General features: G+C 42.4%; 1 pseudogene; it reads right to left on the bottom strand.

The window, feature by feature from the left end:
* Window positions 1–5,863: 5,863 nt before the first annotated feature.
* Window positions 5,864–7,731, bottom strand: LOC145875747 (ladderlectin pseudogene; annotated as a pseudogene).
* Between the last annotated feature and the right edge of the window lie 9,424 nt (window positions 7,732–17,155).

The raw sequence follows: 17,155 nt of genomic DNA on the forward strand, positions 1-17,155 counted from the left end.
TTTAGTAAATTGTTAGCAAATTCCCCGGAAGTTTGCGGGGGGTATGCTAGTTCTGAACGTCACATGCTAATGTAAAAAGCTGTTTTTTGATATAAATATGAACTTGATTGAACAAAACATGCATGTATTGTATAACAGAATGTCCTAGGTGTGTCATCTGATGAAGATCATCAAAGGTTAGTGCTGCATTTAGCTGTCTTCTGGGTTTTTGTGACATTATATGCTAGCTTGAAAAATGGGTGTCTGATTATTTCTGGCTGGGTACTCTCCTGACATAATCTAATGTTTTGCTTTCGTTGTAAAGCCTTTTTGAAATCAGACAATGTGGTTAGATAAAGGATCGTCTTGTCTTTAAAATGGTGTAAAATAGTCATATGTTTGAGAAATTGAAGTAATAGCATTTTTAAGGTATTTGAATATCGCGCCACTCGATTCCACTGGCTGTTGACTAGGTGGGACGATTTCGTCCCACATACCCTAGAGAGGTTAAAAGAGGAAGTAAACATAGACAAAGCTATATTAAAATTGTCAGTCTAGAGCACCAGTGAAAGGGATTTCGAAATGGGAGAAGTTAGGAGCAATTTATATAAGGACGGTATTTGGTATCATGATAAGTTACCAATACTACCTAAGTCATTGTGAAGAGATGCGGCAAGATTGACACATGGGCAGAGCCATGTGTCAAAAGGGGGGATAGTAGAGCAGGTTCGGAAACACTTTGTGGCCTATTGGATAACGAACTACTTAAAAAACATTTTTTATAATAGATAAGTATATTAAATGGGAAGAAGCGGTCCCAAATTACTGGGTGGACATGATTAGGGTAGTTGGTTTACTAGGATCTATCTCTTTAAATAATGGATTACATTTTAGCTGATCAGGTAAACCATATAGAATGCCAGAGTTAGGGAGGCCAGAACAGGTAGACATAGAAGTTGAAGATATACTAACAGAACACATGGTTAACCAAACCCGTTTGTCCGAGACTTTGTGTCCAACAGGTGAATTACAGGAGAAGATGATTCACTCAATCCAACCAGGAGACTGGGTGTGGATCCAGTCCCTGAGGAGAAAAGAACTGGAAGCAGCCACGGTGGGAGGGCCCATACCAAGTGTTCCTGGTAATAGCCTTCGCGGTGAGAATAGCTGAAAGAGCTACCTGGGTTCACATCACACATTGCGGGAGGGTAAGACACACTGACACTGTCGAACAATCAGAGTTAGGAGAAGAACCGAATACCAATAAGGTTCGGGGGTTACCTCTCTAACGAAGATTCCCTAACCCGCCCGATCCTCACTGTGTGCGTTCATAGAAGTGAAAGTGTGGGTTGGCCTCTAGCCAGTGATATATTCACCGGGAGGGGGTGGGGCTTTACAGGGGTACTGGTCAGTCTGAGCTGTCTGATTGTGGGAGCCATATTCCTAATACACCATGAACCACTCGAGAAGTCAGAAAGTGGTAACTTGACCCATAGTGTAGAAGATGAGGAGTTTTTATGGCCTAGGTACAAAAGGTCACTCGATCTGGATAAAAAGGAAGTGAGAGTAGAGTTAGGGAAGGATGTCTCAATAGAGTTCTCTGCAGACCAAATGGGGTCCCTAACCTCCTGGCAGTCTAGGACTCGGACTTCATGGGGAAGATATGTGTAGATCCTGGTGTAACTCATGGAATCAGGTCATAGCTCACACAGAGAGAGAAGGCTATGTCTATCCACACACCCAATATAGAAACAGATGGAGTATAGTGAAGGCCAGGGTTTTTGACTGCAATCCAGAGCAAGGGAAGTATTGCTTGAAGATAGGAATGACCATTAAAAGCATAAAGAAAGAGGATTTAGGGTTATGGTATGTTGGCCTTGACCAGACCATTGTCGACACTGCGGTACCATTCTGAGTAGTAGAGGTTAGGACAGGAGATAGTTCTACCGCCAGCCAGAATACCAGTAGTACCCCTGATAAAACGGACATTACCCGTGTAGTCATCCAGAGCCAAGGACCGGTGAGGATAGTTCAGACGAAAGATCTTTACCTGTTAGGGCTAGGGGGCAGCATTTGCACGTCTGGATAATTTTTTTTTACCCGATTTAATCTGGTTACTAATCCTACCCAGTAACTAGAATATGCATATACTTATTATATATGGATAGAAAACACTCTAAAGTTTCTAAAACTGTTTGAATGGTGTCTGTGAGTATAACAGAACTCATTTGGCAGGCAAAACCCTGAGACATTTTCTGACAGGAAGTGGATACCTGATGTGTTGTATTACCTTTAAACCTATCCCATTGAAAAACACAGGGGCTGAGGAATATTTTGGCACTTCCTATTGCTTCCACTAGATGTCCCCAGCCTTTACAAAGTGTTTTGAGTCTTCTGGAGGGAGATCTGACCGAACAAGAGCCATGGAACGATGATGTCCCATTAGACACCTGGCGCGCGAGTTCATGTTGGGTACCCTCGTTCCAATACGTTATAAAAGAGTATGCATTCGTCCACCTTGAATATTATTCATGTTCTGGTTAAAAAAGGCCCTAATGATTTATGCTATACAACGTTTGACATGTTTGAACGAACGGAAATATATTTTTTCCCCTCGTTCATGACGAGAAGTCCGGCTGGCTTAGATCATGTGCTAACAAGACGGAGATTTTTGGACATAAATGATGAGCTTTTTTGAACAAAACTACATTCGTTATGGACCTGTGATACCTGGAAGTGACATCTGATGAAGAGAATCAAAGGTAATGGATTATTTACATAGTATTTTCGATTTTAGATCTCCCCAACATGACGTCTAGTCTGTATCGCAACGCGTATTTTTCTGGGCGCAGTGCTCAGATTATTGCAAAGTGTGATTTCCCAGTAAGGTTATTTTTAAATCTGGCAAGTTGATTGCGTTCAAGAGATGTAAATCTATAATTCTTTAAATGACAATATAATATTTTACCAATGTTTTCTAATTTTAATTATTTAATTTGTGACGCTGACTTGACTGCCGGTTATTGGAGGGAAACGATTTCCTCAACATCAATGCCATAGTAAAACGCTGTTTTTGGATATAAATATGAACTTGATAGAACTAAAAATGCATGCATTGTCTAACATAATGTCCTAGGAGTGTCATCTGATGGAGATTGTAAAAGGTTAGTGCATCATTTTAGCTGGTTTTATGGTTTTGGTGACCCTGTCTTTGACTTGACAAAACATTACACACAACTCTTGTAAATGTACTGTCCTAACATACTCTAAATTTATGCTTTCGCCGTAAAACCTTTTTGAAATCGTAAAACGTGGTTAGATTAAGGAGATGTTTATCTTTCAAATGGTGTAAAATAGTTGTATTTTTGAAAAATTTGAATTTTGACATTTATTTGGATTCAAATTTGCCGCTCTTGAAATGCACCTGCTGTTGATGGAGTGCACCACGGGTGGCACGCTAGCGTCCCACCTAGCCCATAGAGGTTAAAGAAGAATTTTTTTCAAAGCCTTGAGACAATTGAGAAAATGGATTGTGTGTGTGTGCCATTCAGAGGGTGAATGGGCAACACAAAAGATTGGTTTGAGTGTCAAGAACTGCAACGCTGCTGGGTTTTTCACTCTCAACAGTTTCCCCGTGTGTATCAAGACTGGTCCAACACCCAAAGGACATCCAGCCAACTGGACACAACTGTGGGGAAGCAGTAGGGTCAACATGGCCCCAGCATCCCCATGGAACACCTTATCCATGCCCCGACGAACTGAAGCTGTTCTGAGGGCAAAAAGTGGTGCAACTCAATATTACGAAGGTGTTCTTAATGTTTTGTACACCCAGTTTACATCATCAATATTTGTTTTATTCCAACTGTTTGGTTATTATAACAGCGTCACTGAATGTACAAAACATTAAGAACGCCTTCTCTTTCCATGACATTAGACAGACCAGGTGAATCCAGGTGAAACCTACGATCCCTTATTGATGTCACTTGTTAAATCCACTTCAATCAGTGTAGATGAAGAAGGGGAGGAGACAGGTAAAAAAAAAATGCTTGAGACAATTGAGACATGGATTGTGTGTGTGTGTGTCATTCAGAGTGTGAATGGGCAAGATCGAAATACACTACAAAAGGATGTGGACACGTGCTCATCGAACATCTCATTCCAAAATCATGGGCATTGACATGGAGTTGGTCCCCCACTTTGCTGCTAGATGTTGGAACATTGCTGCGGGGGGACTTGCTTCCATTCAGCCACAAGAGCATTAGTGAGGTCGGGTCACTGATGTTGGGGGCGATTAGGTCCTGGCTCGCAGTCGGCGTTCCAATTCATCCCGAAGGTGTTCGATGGGGTTGAGGTGGGTTGAGGTTTGCAGGCCGGTCAAGTTCTTCCACATCGATCTCTGCCGTTGTTGCTCCTAGACGTTTCCACTTCACAATAACAGCACTTACAGTTGATCGGTGGGGGGGGGGGTACCTCTAGCAGGGCAGAAATTTCACGAAATGACTTGTTGGAAAGGTGGCATCCTATGACTGTGCCACGTTGAAAATCACTGAGCTCTTCAGTAAGGCCTTTCTACTGACAATGTTTGTCTATGGAGATTGCATGGCTGTGTGCTCAATTTTATAGACCTGTCATCAACAGGTGTCTGAAATTGCTGTATCCACAAATTTGAAGGGGTGTTCACATACTATTTGTATATATAGTGTATTTAAGTTCCTTTGAACGGGGGTATGGTTATAGGTGCCAGGCGCACTGGTTTGTGTCAAGAACTGCAACGCTGCTGGGTTTTTTCACACTCAATAGTGTCCTCTGTGTATCGAGAATGGTCCACCACCCAAAGGACATCCAGTCAACTGGACACAACTGTGGGGAAGCTGGACACAACTGTGGGGAAGCTTTCGACACCTTGTAGTGTCCATGACCCAACAAATTGAGACTGTTCTGAGTGCAAAAGGGGGGGGCGGGGGTAACTCAATATTAGGAGGGTATTGTTCATTTTTTGTACACTCAGTAGAAACAGAATTAGTATAATACAGTCAGGAAGACAAGATTAAAAGGTAGTAATAATACTTTTATTCAGTTCTAACTGCAAATTCTAATAGACAGTGGTCTGATGTTCGAGGCTCACAAACAAAGTGAGAGAGGACCCACTCAAGGCTGACTTCACTATCAATCTGAAGCATGACGTAAGCTTCATATCCAAACGCCTTATAGCTATGAGTTTGATGCTTCTAATGGAATTGTGTATAAAGAGTCATTTAAATTATTTGTTTTTAACGTTTTGAAATATCTGCTACTGTCATGACGGTATGGAGAAAAGCAGATGTTTTTATTTCATTTGTGTCTCTGACACTGCACTTTCTTCAACTTGTACTTCTCTGCTGTCCCCTGTCCTTTCCTGCTCTTGTTGACCAGTGAGCCTACAGTATACGCTAGCCTCGCCTTAAGTGTAGTAGGTGCAAATAAAGTGAAGTATAATTTTAATATAAGCTGGTGTCACAAATGAATTTCCTCCGACAATTGCCCAATAGAAGCAGCTTCCTCCTCATATCTCCCTCCTCCTAAAGCCCTACTGGCTGTCACATTGTTGTGTGAGGGACTCTCCGTCCCTGTGACTCCGCCTTTTCATTCTTTTCTGCCTTTTAATCTCAGAGCTTCTTCAGTCCTTCATTCAGGGGAGAAATAGAATAACACTCTCTCTCTCTCTCTCTCTCTCTCTCTCTGTGGACACATTCCCTGTCACATTTCTTAGCCTCATGGATTTAGCCTCAGATATGAAAGACAGGGAATGGTAACACTTTACAATAAGGTTACATTAGTTAACCTGAATAAATAAATCATTCATTTAATATCTACTAAGTATTTATTCATTGTGTGTGTTTACTAAGCCATAAATGCATTAATACATTATTTGAAAAAGCTGATAATTCATGTTAGTTAATAGTTATATATCTTTAATTTCCTGCATCTAAACCATTCAGAAACAAATGGTCTGTTAGGAAGAGAGTTACTCATTCATAATTAACAGCATGATAAGGTTTTATCATGTATCATGTATTATTTTTAGTGATGCAGGTTCATGTCATTGAGAGATTGTCTTTATTCTAGTTTAAAAACAACTTACCATTGACTAACTGATGCCATGACAACTTGTTAAGCAATAGCAAATGAAGAAAACACTGAATAGTTTGTCATTTATCTTTAATTTCAAAAGCAGGATCATCAACATCACACAGTTTCATCACAAGTTTACCTAATGTTAGTTAACCTGAAAGGTTAGCCTACCTAAACAGTAGCTAGCTAACAGCAGATCATGACTTAGTATAAAAGTCTGCACTGAACTTCAAAGACAGTTTTTTCGGTAGCTACATGTTTGCTGTTTGCTGTCTCTTGTAAATTCCTCTGTCATTATTTCTAACTGTTAGATATGGCTCGTTAGCTAATCATTAGATAGGTGGAAAGCTTTTTTTGTGAATACATGTTTTATTTGTCATGTTGGTGTGCTGCAGTGAGTGACAGATCTTGGTTTTGTATTGAAGTGTAGACTGTTGACCCCTGGAGGTGGGAGGTAGAGTAGCTGTGTCATTTCCTAGCCTACAATCGTCTGCAACAGAGCGATGCAAACTTCCACTCACAGGGCATGTCGTACCAGAGCTTCTCACTTGCAGCGTTCATCTGCAGACAGTCCTCTCCTTCTCCAGCGTTATTGGGCTCACCAGTGTTCCAGTTAGTGTAGTCAAATCTGGACCCATCTGACCACATCCATAAGCCCTCCTTGACTGCATCAAAACCTCCAACCCAGGTGTCAGGTATGCCATTGGTATCCTTTGTCAGTGCTTGCATGAACTGGTACTCTAAAAGGTTATGCACGGATGCTAGGTTTCCACCAAGTGCCAAACAGTTTTGCTCCGAATCTGCCCATGACTGCTGAATGCTGACAAACTTGAAACAGCGTGATCCATATGTGTGCCAGTCTGAAGGACATGAACTTTCCTTTGTCCCCTCCTGCACTGCTGCTACCTGAGCCTCAACAGGAGCAGTCTGTTCCTCCTCAGTCTTCAGTAAGGGTTCTAAACCAAGGAGCTGGTTTGTGTCGCCCAGTGCAATGGCAGCACTCAGAAGCAGAAGGATGGCCAACTTCTCCATGGTAATATTTTCCTGTCAGAGAAGGAATCACAGGTGGTAGTCTGTAGGTTCTGTTCAGCTTGAGAAAGAGGAACGCTTTTATACGTGTAGCTCATCAAGCCACAAGGACGAAGTACCAAAAAACATGTTTACTCTGAATCTAGATCCTATTGGGAAATGTAGCCTCATCCTTCTGCCAAATATAGAGTACATTACAGAAACCTTCTGACATCTTTAGTCAGGTGATGCACCTAGTTCCACTACTTACACACACAGCCCTATACCAGCCCACAAACTATAACCATGCATGTGGTGTGATCCTATTTGAAACCATTCAAAAGCCAAGAACACACAAACACAAATAAATAAATACTTGTGGCTCACCAAGCCACAAGGACAATGTACAAAAAACATGCTGACACTGATTCCAAAATTACCCCCCAAAAAAACATGTTGACACCGATTCCACATCCTAATGGGAAATGTTTCGTAATCCTTGTGGCAAATATACACTGAGTGTACAAAACATTAAGGTCACCTGCTCTTTCCATGACCTAGACTGACCAGGTGAATCCAGGTGAAAGCTGTGATCCCTTATTAATGTCACTTGTTAAATCCACTTCAATCAGTGTAGATTAATGTGAGGAGACAGGTTCAATGATTTTGGAGCCTTGAGACAACTGAGAGATGGATTGTGTGTGTTGCCATTCAGAGGGGGAGACAATAGATTTAAGGGCCTTGAGACAACTGAGAGATGGATTGTGTGTGTTGCCATTCAGAGGGGAGACAATAGATTTAAGGCCTTTGAACGGGGTATGATAGTAGGTGCCAGATGTACCTGTTCCTGTCAAGAACTTGTGGCCATGCACGCCTCCAACTCAATCATCAAGTTTGCAGACGACACTACAGTGGTAGGCTTGATTACCAACAATGACGAGACAGCCTACAGGGAGGAGGTGAGGGCCCTCGGAGTGTGGTGTCAGGAAAATAACCTTACACTCAATGTCAACAAAACAAAGGAGATGATCGTGGACTTCAGGAAACAGCAGAGGGAACACCCCCCTATCCACATCGACGGGACAGTAGTGGAGAGGGTAGTAAGTTTTATGTTCCTCGGCGTACACATCACGGACAAACTGAATTGGTCCACCCAAACAGACAGCGTGGTGAAGAAGGCGCAGCAGCGCCTCTTCAACCTCAGGAGGCTGAAGAAATTTGGCTTGTCACCAAAAGCACTCACAAACTTTTACAGATGCACAATTGAGAGCGTCCTGTCTGGCTGTATCACCGCCTGGTACAGCAACTGCTCCGCCCACAACCGTAAGGCGCTCCAGAGGGTAGTGAGGTCTGCACAACGCATCACCGGGGACAAACTACCTGCCCTCCAGGACACCTACACCACCCGATGTCACAGGAAGGCCAAAAAGATCATCAAGGACAACAACCACCCGAGCCACTGCCTGTTCACCCCGCTATCATCCAGAAGGCGAGGTCAGTACAGGTGCATCAAAGCGGGGACCGAGACTGAAAAACAGCTTCTATCTCAAGGCCATCAGACTGTTAAACAGCCATCACTAACATTGAGTGTTTGCTGCCAACATAATGACTCAACTCCAGCCGATTTAAAAAAAAAATCCACTTTATATAATGTTTTCATACCCTACATTACTCATCTCATATGTATATACTGTACTCGATACCATCTACTACATCTTACCTATGCTGTTCTGTACCATCACTCATTCATATATTTTTATGTACATATTCTTCATCCCTTTACACTTGTGTGTATAAGGTAGTTGTGTATATAAGGTAGTTGTGTATATAAGGTAGTTGTGTATATAAGGTAGTTGTTGTGAATTGTTAGGTTAGATTACTCGTTGGTTATTACTGCATTGTTGGAACTAGAAGCACAAGCATTTCGCTACACTCGCATTAACATCTGCTAACCATGTGTATGTGACAAATAAAATTTGATTTGATTTGAACTGCAATGCTGTTGGGTTTTCACACTCAACACTGTACAAAACATTAAGAACACCTTCCTAATATTGAGTTGCAGCTCCCCCCACCGAATACGAAGAATCAACATGATAATAAGGTTGTCCTGGCAATAACAATAACCTTTTAGCAGCAAAAACTACAATTAATGAATACAGATGTATAAATACAAATGAATGAAACTGAAAAAGCATTTAAACCCGGTCGGGCCCCCAAGAAAGAATTCAAATGTGAAAGATATACAAGCCTATGCACAATCCATACGTACGTGGACTTGATATACACTTAGAACTAAATGTAACAGTATAGCATCCGTCTGTCTCCTCGCCTCGAACCAAGGACCCTCTGCACACATCAATAACTGACACCCCCAAAGCATCGTTACCCATCGCTCCACAAAAGCCGCAACCCTTGCAGAACAAGGGGAACAACTACTTCAAGGTCTCAGAGCGAGTGACGCCACCTATTGAAACGCTATTAGCGCGCACCCCGCTAACTAGCTAGCCATTTCACACCGGTTACATAAATATGTAATTTAATTAAAGGTTGGCCTTTTTTGCTAATTCCAGGATTTATCAAACAAATTAGCAAACATGAATATAGAATGGACAAAAAAAACTTTCAGGTTTTCTTTTTCGATCAGCCAAATAACACCAGGGTTCTCCCAGGCCCTACCACCTAGTGGCTTTCTGGAATAGAAACACCTGTATATCGTCTTTTAAAGGCCAATAAAGTATTGAGTGAATTTCATTCTCTACCTCTTCGAGGTCACAATAGTTACAAAGTCTCTCCTCTACAATTATAATACCGGCCTGTTGACACACGGAGGGGCAATATCCCTGTTCTTACCTGTGTACATAGTGATCTTGTAACGGCTGTCTACGGAAGAAGTGGACCAAAATGCGGCGGAGTTAGGGTTCGTCATTTTTAATGTTACGAACACTATGCAATTCACAAAACCACAAAACAACAAAACTGACAGCCAACACAGTCCTGTCAGGTGCAACAACAGTGACAAGCACAATTACCCACGAAACACAACGGAAACGTAGGCAACTTATGTGTGACTCCCAATCAACCACAACCCTCTACAGCTGTGCTTGATTGGAAGTCACACGGCCAAAATTAAATGAAACAATAAAATACTCACTCCCTTCTGCCACGTCCTGACCCAACTACACCCTCTACTGGTCAGGACGTGACAGATCTCTAATACCGGCCTGTTGACACATGGAGGGGCAATATCCCTGTTATTACCTGTGTACATAGTGATCTCTAATACCGGCCTGCTGACACATGGAGGGGCAATATCCCTGTTCTTACCTGAGTACATAGTGATCTCTGGCTGTAGGGTGGACATAACCTTTCTGTCACACAAGTTTCTCAATTTAGGTTTATGGTTTATCTCCTCCACCAATTTATTTTCATATAGCATCATCAGTTGTTTTTTAAATCTTTAATTTGGTTTTCATACAGATGTTCTTAGTCAGACAGTTGTGAAAGTTTTAGATGAGTTTAGTACACTTGGGATGGAGATGTAATTGCAGGGTACAGTGAAAATCTTATACACCGGGATCAACAGTGCAGGTAAACATGTAATAAATAAAAAGAGAAGTGAATGAGACATAATAATAATAATAGTAATAATAATATACACACATTTACAACTGTAGCAATTATAAATTACCATTGGGTGGTGGGGGCAGGGTAACAGTCTGTAATGTCCATTGGGTGGTGGGGGCAGGGTAACAGTCTGTAATGTCCATTGGGTGGTGGGGGCAGGGTAACAGGGTAACAGTCTGTAATGTCCATTGGGTGGTGGGGGCAGGGTAACAGTCTAATTTCCATTGGGTGGTGGGGGCAGGGTAACAGTCTAATTTCCATTGGGTGGTGGGGGCAGGGTAACAGTCTAATTTCCATTGCGTGGTGGGGTTGGGTAACAGTCTGTAATGTCCATTGGGTGGTGGGGGCAGGGTAACAGTCTAATTTCCATTGGGTGGTGGGGGCAGGGCAACAGTCTAATTTCCATTGCGTGGTGGGGTTGGGTAACAGTCTGTAATGTCCATTGGGTGGTGGGGGCAGGGTAACAGTCTAATTTCCATTGGGTGGTGGGGGCAGGGTAACAGTCTAATTTCCATTGGGTGGTGGGGGCAGGGTAACAGTCTAATTTCCATTGGGTGGTGGGGGCAGGGTAACAGTCTAATTTCCATTGGGTGGTGGGGGCAGGGTGGCGGCTGAAGTGAGAAGTGAATGAAACAGTAATAAAACATAATAATACATATTTACCTTTTAACAATTATAAATGTCCATTGGGAGGTGGGTTGCAGGGTAAATGTTCCTGTATGGGAGGTTGGGTGCAGGGTAAATGTTCCTGTATGGGAGGTTGGGTGCAGGGTAAATGTTCCTGTGTGGGAGGTTGGGTGCAGGGTAAATGTTCCTGTGTGGGAGGTTGGGTGCAGGGTAAATGTTCCTGTATGGGAGGTTGGGTGCAGGGTAAATGTTCCTGTGTGGGAGGTTGGGTGCAGGGTAAATGTTCCTGTATGGGAGGTTGGGTGCAGGGTAAATGTTCCTGTGTGGAAGGTGGGTTGCAGGGTAAATGTTCCTGTGTGGGAGATTGGGTGCAGGGTAAATGTTCCTGTATGGGAGGTTGGGTGCAGGGTAAATGTTCCTGTATGGGAGGTTGGGTGCAGGGTAAATGTTCCTGTGTGGGGGAGGTGGGGTGCAGGGTAAATGTTCCTGTGTGGGGGAGGTGGGGTGCAGGGTAAATGTTCCTGTGTGGGAGGTGGGGTGCAGGGTAAATGTTCCTGTGGGGGAGGTGGGGTGCAGGGTAAATGTTCCTGTGGGGGAGGTGGGGTGCCGGGTAAATGTTCCTGTGTGTGGGAGGTGGGGTGCAGGGTAAATGTTCCTGTGTGGGGGTGGTGGGGTGCAGGGTAAATGTTCCTGTGTGGGGGAGGTGGGGTGCAGGGTAAATGTTCCTGTGTGGGGGAGGTGGGGTGCAGGGTAAATGTTCCTGTGTGGGAGGTGGGGTGCAGGGTAAATGTTCCTGTGGGGGAGGTGGGGTGCAGGGTAAATGTTCCTGTGGGGGAGGAGGGGTGCCGGGTAAATGTTCCTGTGTGTGGGAGGTGGGGTGCAGGGTAAATGTTCCTGTGTGGGGGAGGTGGGGTGCAGGGTAAATGTTCCTGTGTGGGAGGTAGGGTGCAGGGTAAATGTTCCTGTGTGGGGGAGGTGGGGTGCAGGGTAAATGTTCCTGTGTGGGAGGTGGGTTGCAGGGTAAATGTTCCTGTGTGGGAGGTGGGGTGCAGGGTAAATGTTCCTGTGTGGGAGGTGAGGGTGCTTTGTAAATGTTCCTGTGTGGGGGAGGTGGGGTGCAGGGTAAATGTTCCTGTGTGGGAGGTGGGGTGCAGGGTAAATGTTCCTGTGTGGGAGGTGGGGTGCAGGGTAAATGTTCCTGTGTGGGAGAGGTGGGGTGCAGGGTAAATGTTCCTGTGTGGGAGGTGGGGTGCAGGGTAAATGTTCCTGTGTGGGGGAGGTGGGGTGCAGGGTAAATGTTCCTGTGTGGGGGAGGTGGGGTGCAGGGTAAATGTTCCTGTGTGGGAGGTAGGGTGCAGGGTAAATGTTCCTGTGTGGGGGAGGTGGGGTGCAGGGTAAATGTTCCTGTGTGTGGGAGGTGGGGTGCAGGGTAAATGTTCCTGTGTGGGAGGTGGGGTGCAGGGTAAATGTTCCTGTGTGGGAGGTGGGGTGCAGGGTAAATGTTCCTGTGTGGGTGGTGGGGTGCAGGGTAAATGTTCCTGTGTGTGTGTGTGTGTGTGTGTGTGTGTGTGTGTGTGTGTGTGTGTGTATGTGTGTGTGTGTGTGTAGAGGGGGGGGGGGTCTTGCAGTCACTCTGAGTGTGGATTGCAGTCACTCCGCATCCTTATCCATAGTCTACTTTCAAGGTAAGGAAACAAATATCTAAAATATTTCAAATTGCTGAACTATCACTGTAATGTCATGGTATAAATTGTAGCCTTACTGTTGTACTTTTGAATGTTCTAATAAAAAAAAAAGTAAAATAAAATAAAATATTTTGGAAGTTTGAAAGACGTGCCCCAACCCTCCCTGGGAGTTCCACTGAATCTTTTCAACGGCCAATAAGGTTTGAGTATTAAGTTAATCAGTTAGACCAGGAAGTCTGATAAGACAGACTGAGTGGGAGCAAAGCTCACCTTGACTAAAGGTTATTTGAAAACGCCTGTGTCAAGCAACATGGACGCAGTGTTGCAGTGAGACTAGGTCAATGTGCTGATACACAAACAAGTCAAACAACATTGACTTTGCATGCATAGGGTGGCAGGTAGCCTAGCGGTTAAACTGTGATAGTCATATAGGTTTACTTTGTAAACGCTTAAATCCCCTTTATGTCATTATTAAATCACCTTTATTATGTCATTATTAAATCATCTTTATTATGTCATTATTAAATCACCTTTATTATGTCATTATTAAATCACCTTTATTATGTCATTATTAAATCACCTTTATTATGTCATTATTAAATCACCTTTATTATGTCATTCTTACAGCACCTTTGTTATGTCATTCGTACAGCACCTTAATTATGTCAATATTAAATCACCTTAATTATGTCATTATTAAATCACCTTAATTATGTCATTATTAAATCACCTTAATTATGTCATTATTAGATCACCTTTATTATGTCAATATTAAAGACAAGACTCTCCTTGATCCAACCACACTGTCCGATTTCAAAAAGGCTTTACAGCGAAAGCAAAACATTAGATTATGTCAGCAGAGTACCAAGCCAGAAATAATCAGACACCCATTTTTCAAGCCAGCATATAATGTCACAAAAACCCAGAAGACAGCTAAATGCAGCACTAACCTTTGATGATCTTCATCAGATGACACACCTAGGACATTATGTTATACAATACATGCATGTTTTGTTCAATCAAGTTCATATTTATATCAAAAAACAGCTTTTTACATTAGCATGTGACGTTCAGAACTAGCATACCCCCGCAAACTTCCGGGGAATTTGCTAACAATTTACTAAATTACTCACGATAAACGTTCACAAAAAGCATAACAATTATTTTAAGAATTATAGATACAGAACTCCTCTATGCACTCGATATGTCCGATTTTAAAATAGCTTTTTGGTGAAAGCACATTTTGCAATATTCTAAGTACATAGCCCAGCCATCACGGGCTAGCTATTTAGACACCCGGCAAGTTTAGCCCTCACCAATATCAGATTTACTATTATAAAAGTTTGATTACCTTTTGTTGTCTTCGTCAGAATGCACTCCCAGGACTGCTACTTCAATAACAAATGTTGGTTTGGTCCAAAATAATCCATCGTTATATCCGAATAGCGGCGTTTTGTTCGTGCGTCCCAGACACTATCCGAAATGGTAAATCAGGGTCGCGCACATGGCGCAATTCGTGACAAAAAAAATCTAAATATTCCATTACCATACTTCGAAGCATGTCAACCGCTGTTTAAAATCCATTTTTATGCCATTTTTCTCGTAAAAAAGCGATAATATTCCAACCGGGAATGTCCATTTAGCTAAACAGAGGAAAGAAAACAAAGCTTTCGGTCGACGCGGGCACGAGCCTGAGTCTCACAGTACTGTAACCAGCCACTACCCAAACGCGCTACTTTTTTTCAGCCAGAGCCTGCAAAGCCACGATTCAGCGTTTTGCCGCCTTCTGAGAGCCTATGGCAGCCGTAGGAAGTGTCACGGGACAGCTAAGATCCTCACTCTTCAATAAACAGAGACAAGAAGAACGACACCTTGTCAGACAGGCCAGTTCCTGCATGAAATCTTCTCAGGTTTTTGCCTGCCATATGAGTTCTGTTATACTCACAGACACCATTCAAACAGTTTTAGAAACTTTAGGGTGTTTTCTATCCAAAGCCAATAATTATATGCATATTGTAGTTACTGGGCAGGAGTAGTAACCAGATTAAATCGGGTACGTTTTTTATCCAGCCGTGAAAATACTGCCCCCTAGCCTTAACCTGTTGGGTCTAGGGGGCAGCATTTGCACGTCTGGATAAAAAAAATGTACCCGATTTAATCTGGTTACTAATCCTACCCAGTAACTAGAATATGCATATACTTATTATATATGGATAGAAAACACTCTAAAGTTTCCAAAACTGTTTGAATGGTGTCTGTGAGTATAACAGAACTCATTTGGCAGGCAAAACCCTGAGACATTTTCTGACAGGAAGTGGATACCTGATGTGTTGTATTGATTTTAAACCTATCCCATTGAAAAACACAGGGGTTTAGGAATATTTTGGCACTTCCTATTGCTTCCACTAGATGTCACCAGCCTTTACAAAGTGTTTTGAGTCTTCTGGAGGGAGATCTGACCGAACAAGAGCCATGGAACGGTGATGTCCCATTAGACACCTGGCGCGCTACTTCATGTTGGGTACCCTCGTTCCAATACGTTATAAAAGGCTATGCATTCGTCCACCTTGAATATTATTCATGTTCTGGTTAAAAAAGGCCCTAATGATTTATGCTATACAACGTTTGACATGTTTGAACGAACGGAAATATATTTTTTCCCCTCGTTCATGACGAGAAGTCCGGCTGGCTTACATCATGTGCTAACGAGACGGAGATTTTTGGACATAAATGATGAGCTTTTTTGAACAAAACTACATTCGTTATGGACCTGTGATACCTGGAAGTGACATCTGATGAAGAGAATCAAAGGTAATGGATTATTTACATAGTATTTTCGATTTTAGATCTCCCCAACATGACGTCTAGTCTGTATCGCAACGCGTATTTTTCTGGGCACAGTGCTCAGATTATTGCAAAGTGTGATTTCCCAGTAAGGTTATTTTTAAATCTGGCAAGTTGATTGCGTTCAAAAGATGTAAATCTATAATTCTTTAAATGACAATATAATATTTTACCAATGTTTTCTAATTTTAATTATTTAATTTGTGACGCTGACTTGACTGCCGGTTATTGGAGGGAAACGATTTCCTCAACATCAATGCCATAGTAAAACGCTGTTTTTGTATATAAATATGAACTTGATAGAACTAAAAATGCATGCATTGTCTAACATAATGTCCTAGGAGTGTCATCTGATGGAGATTGTAAAAGGTTAGTGTATCATTTTAGCTGGTTTTATGGTTTTGGTGACCCTGTCTTTGACTTGACAAAACATTACACACAACTCTTGTAAATGTACTGTCCTAACATACTCTAAATTTATGCTTTCGCCGTAAAACCTTTTTGAAATCGTAAAACGTGGTTAGATTAAGGAGATGTTTATCTTTCAAATGGTGTAACATAGTTGTATTTTTGAAAAATTTGAATTTTGACATTTATTTGGATTCAAATTTGCCGCTCTTGAAATGCACCTGCTGTTGATGGAGTGCACCACAGGTGGCACGCTAGCGTCCCACCTAGCCCCAAGAGGATAACAGGTTAACGGCCCTCCAACTGGTAATTACTAGTGGGAAACTCGTCTATCATCCTGAGCTCCCACTACTCCCACATGCTGACCTCTGACATCACCTACAAACCAAATTACCTCCATAACAACATTTTTGGCAGTTTAATACAACAACAAATCATTATTTATTTAAAGTGATCTATTAACCTGTTAGGGCTAGGGGGCAGTATTGACACGGCTGGATAAAAAAACATACCCGATTTAATCTGGTTACCACTCCTACCCAGTAACTAGAATATGCATATACTTATTACATATGGATAGAAAACACCCTAAATTTTCTAAAACTGTTTGAATGGTGTCTGTGAGTATAACAGAACTCATTTGGCAGGCAAAACCCTGAGACATTTCCTGACAGGAAGTGGATACCTGATGTGTTGTATTACCTTTAAACCTATCCCATTGAAAAACACAGGGGCTGAGGAATATTTTGGCACTTCCTATTGCTTCCACTAGATGTCACCAGCCTTTACAAAGTGTTTTGAGTCTTCTGGAGGGAGATCTGACCGAACAAGAGCCATGGAACGATGATGTCCCATTAGACACCTGG

The sequence above is a fragment of the Salmo salar genome, unplaced genomic scaffold (genome assembly GCF_965601325.2).
Source record: "Salmo salar unplaced genomic scaffold, fSalSal1 ptg000332l, whole genome shotgun sequence".
NCBI lineage: Eukaryota > Metazoa > Chordata > Actinopteri > Salmoniformes > Salmonidae > Salmo > Salmo salar.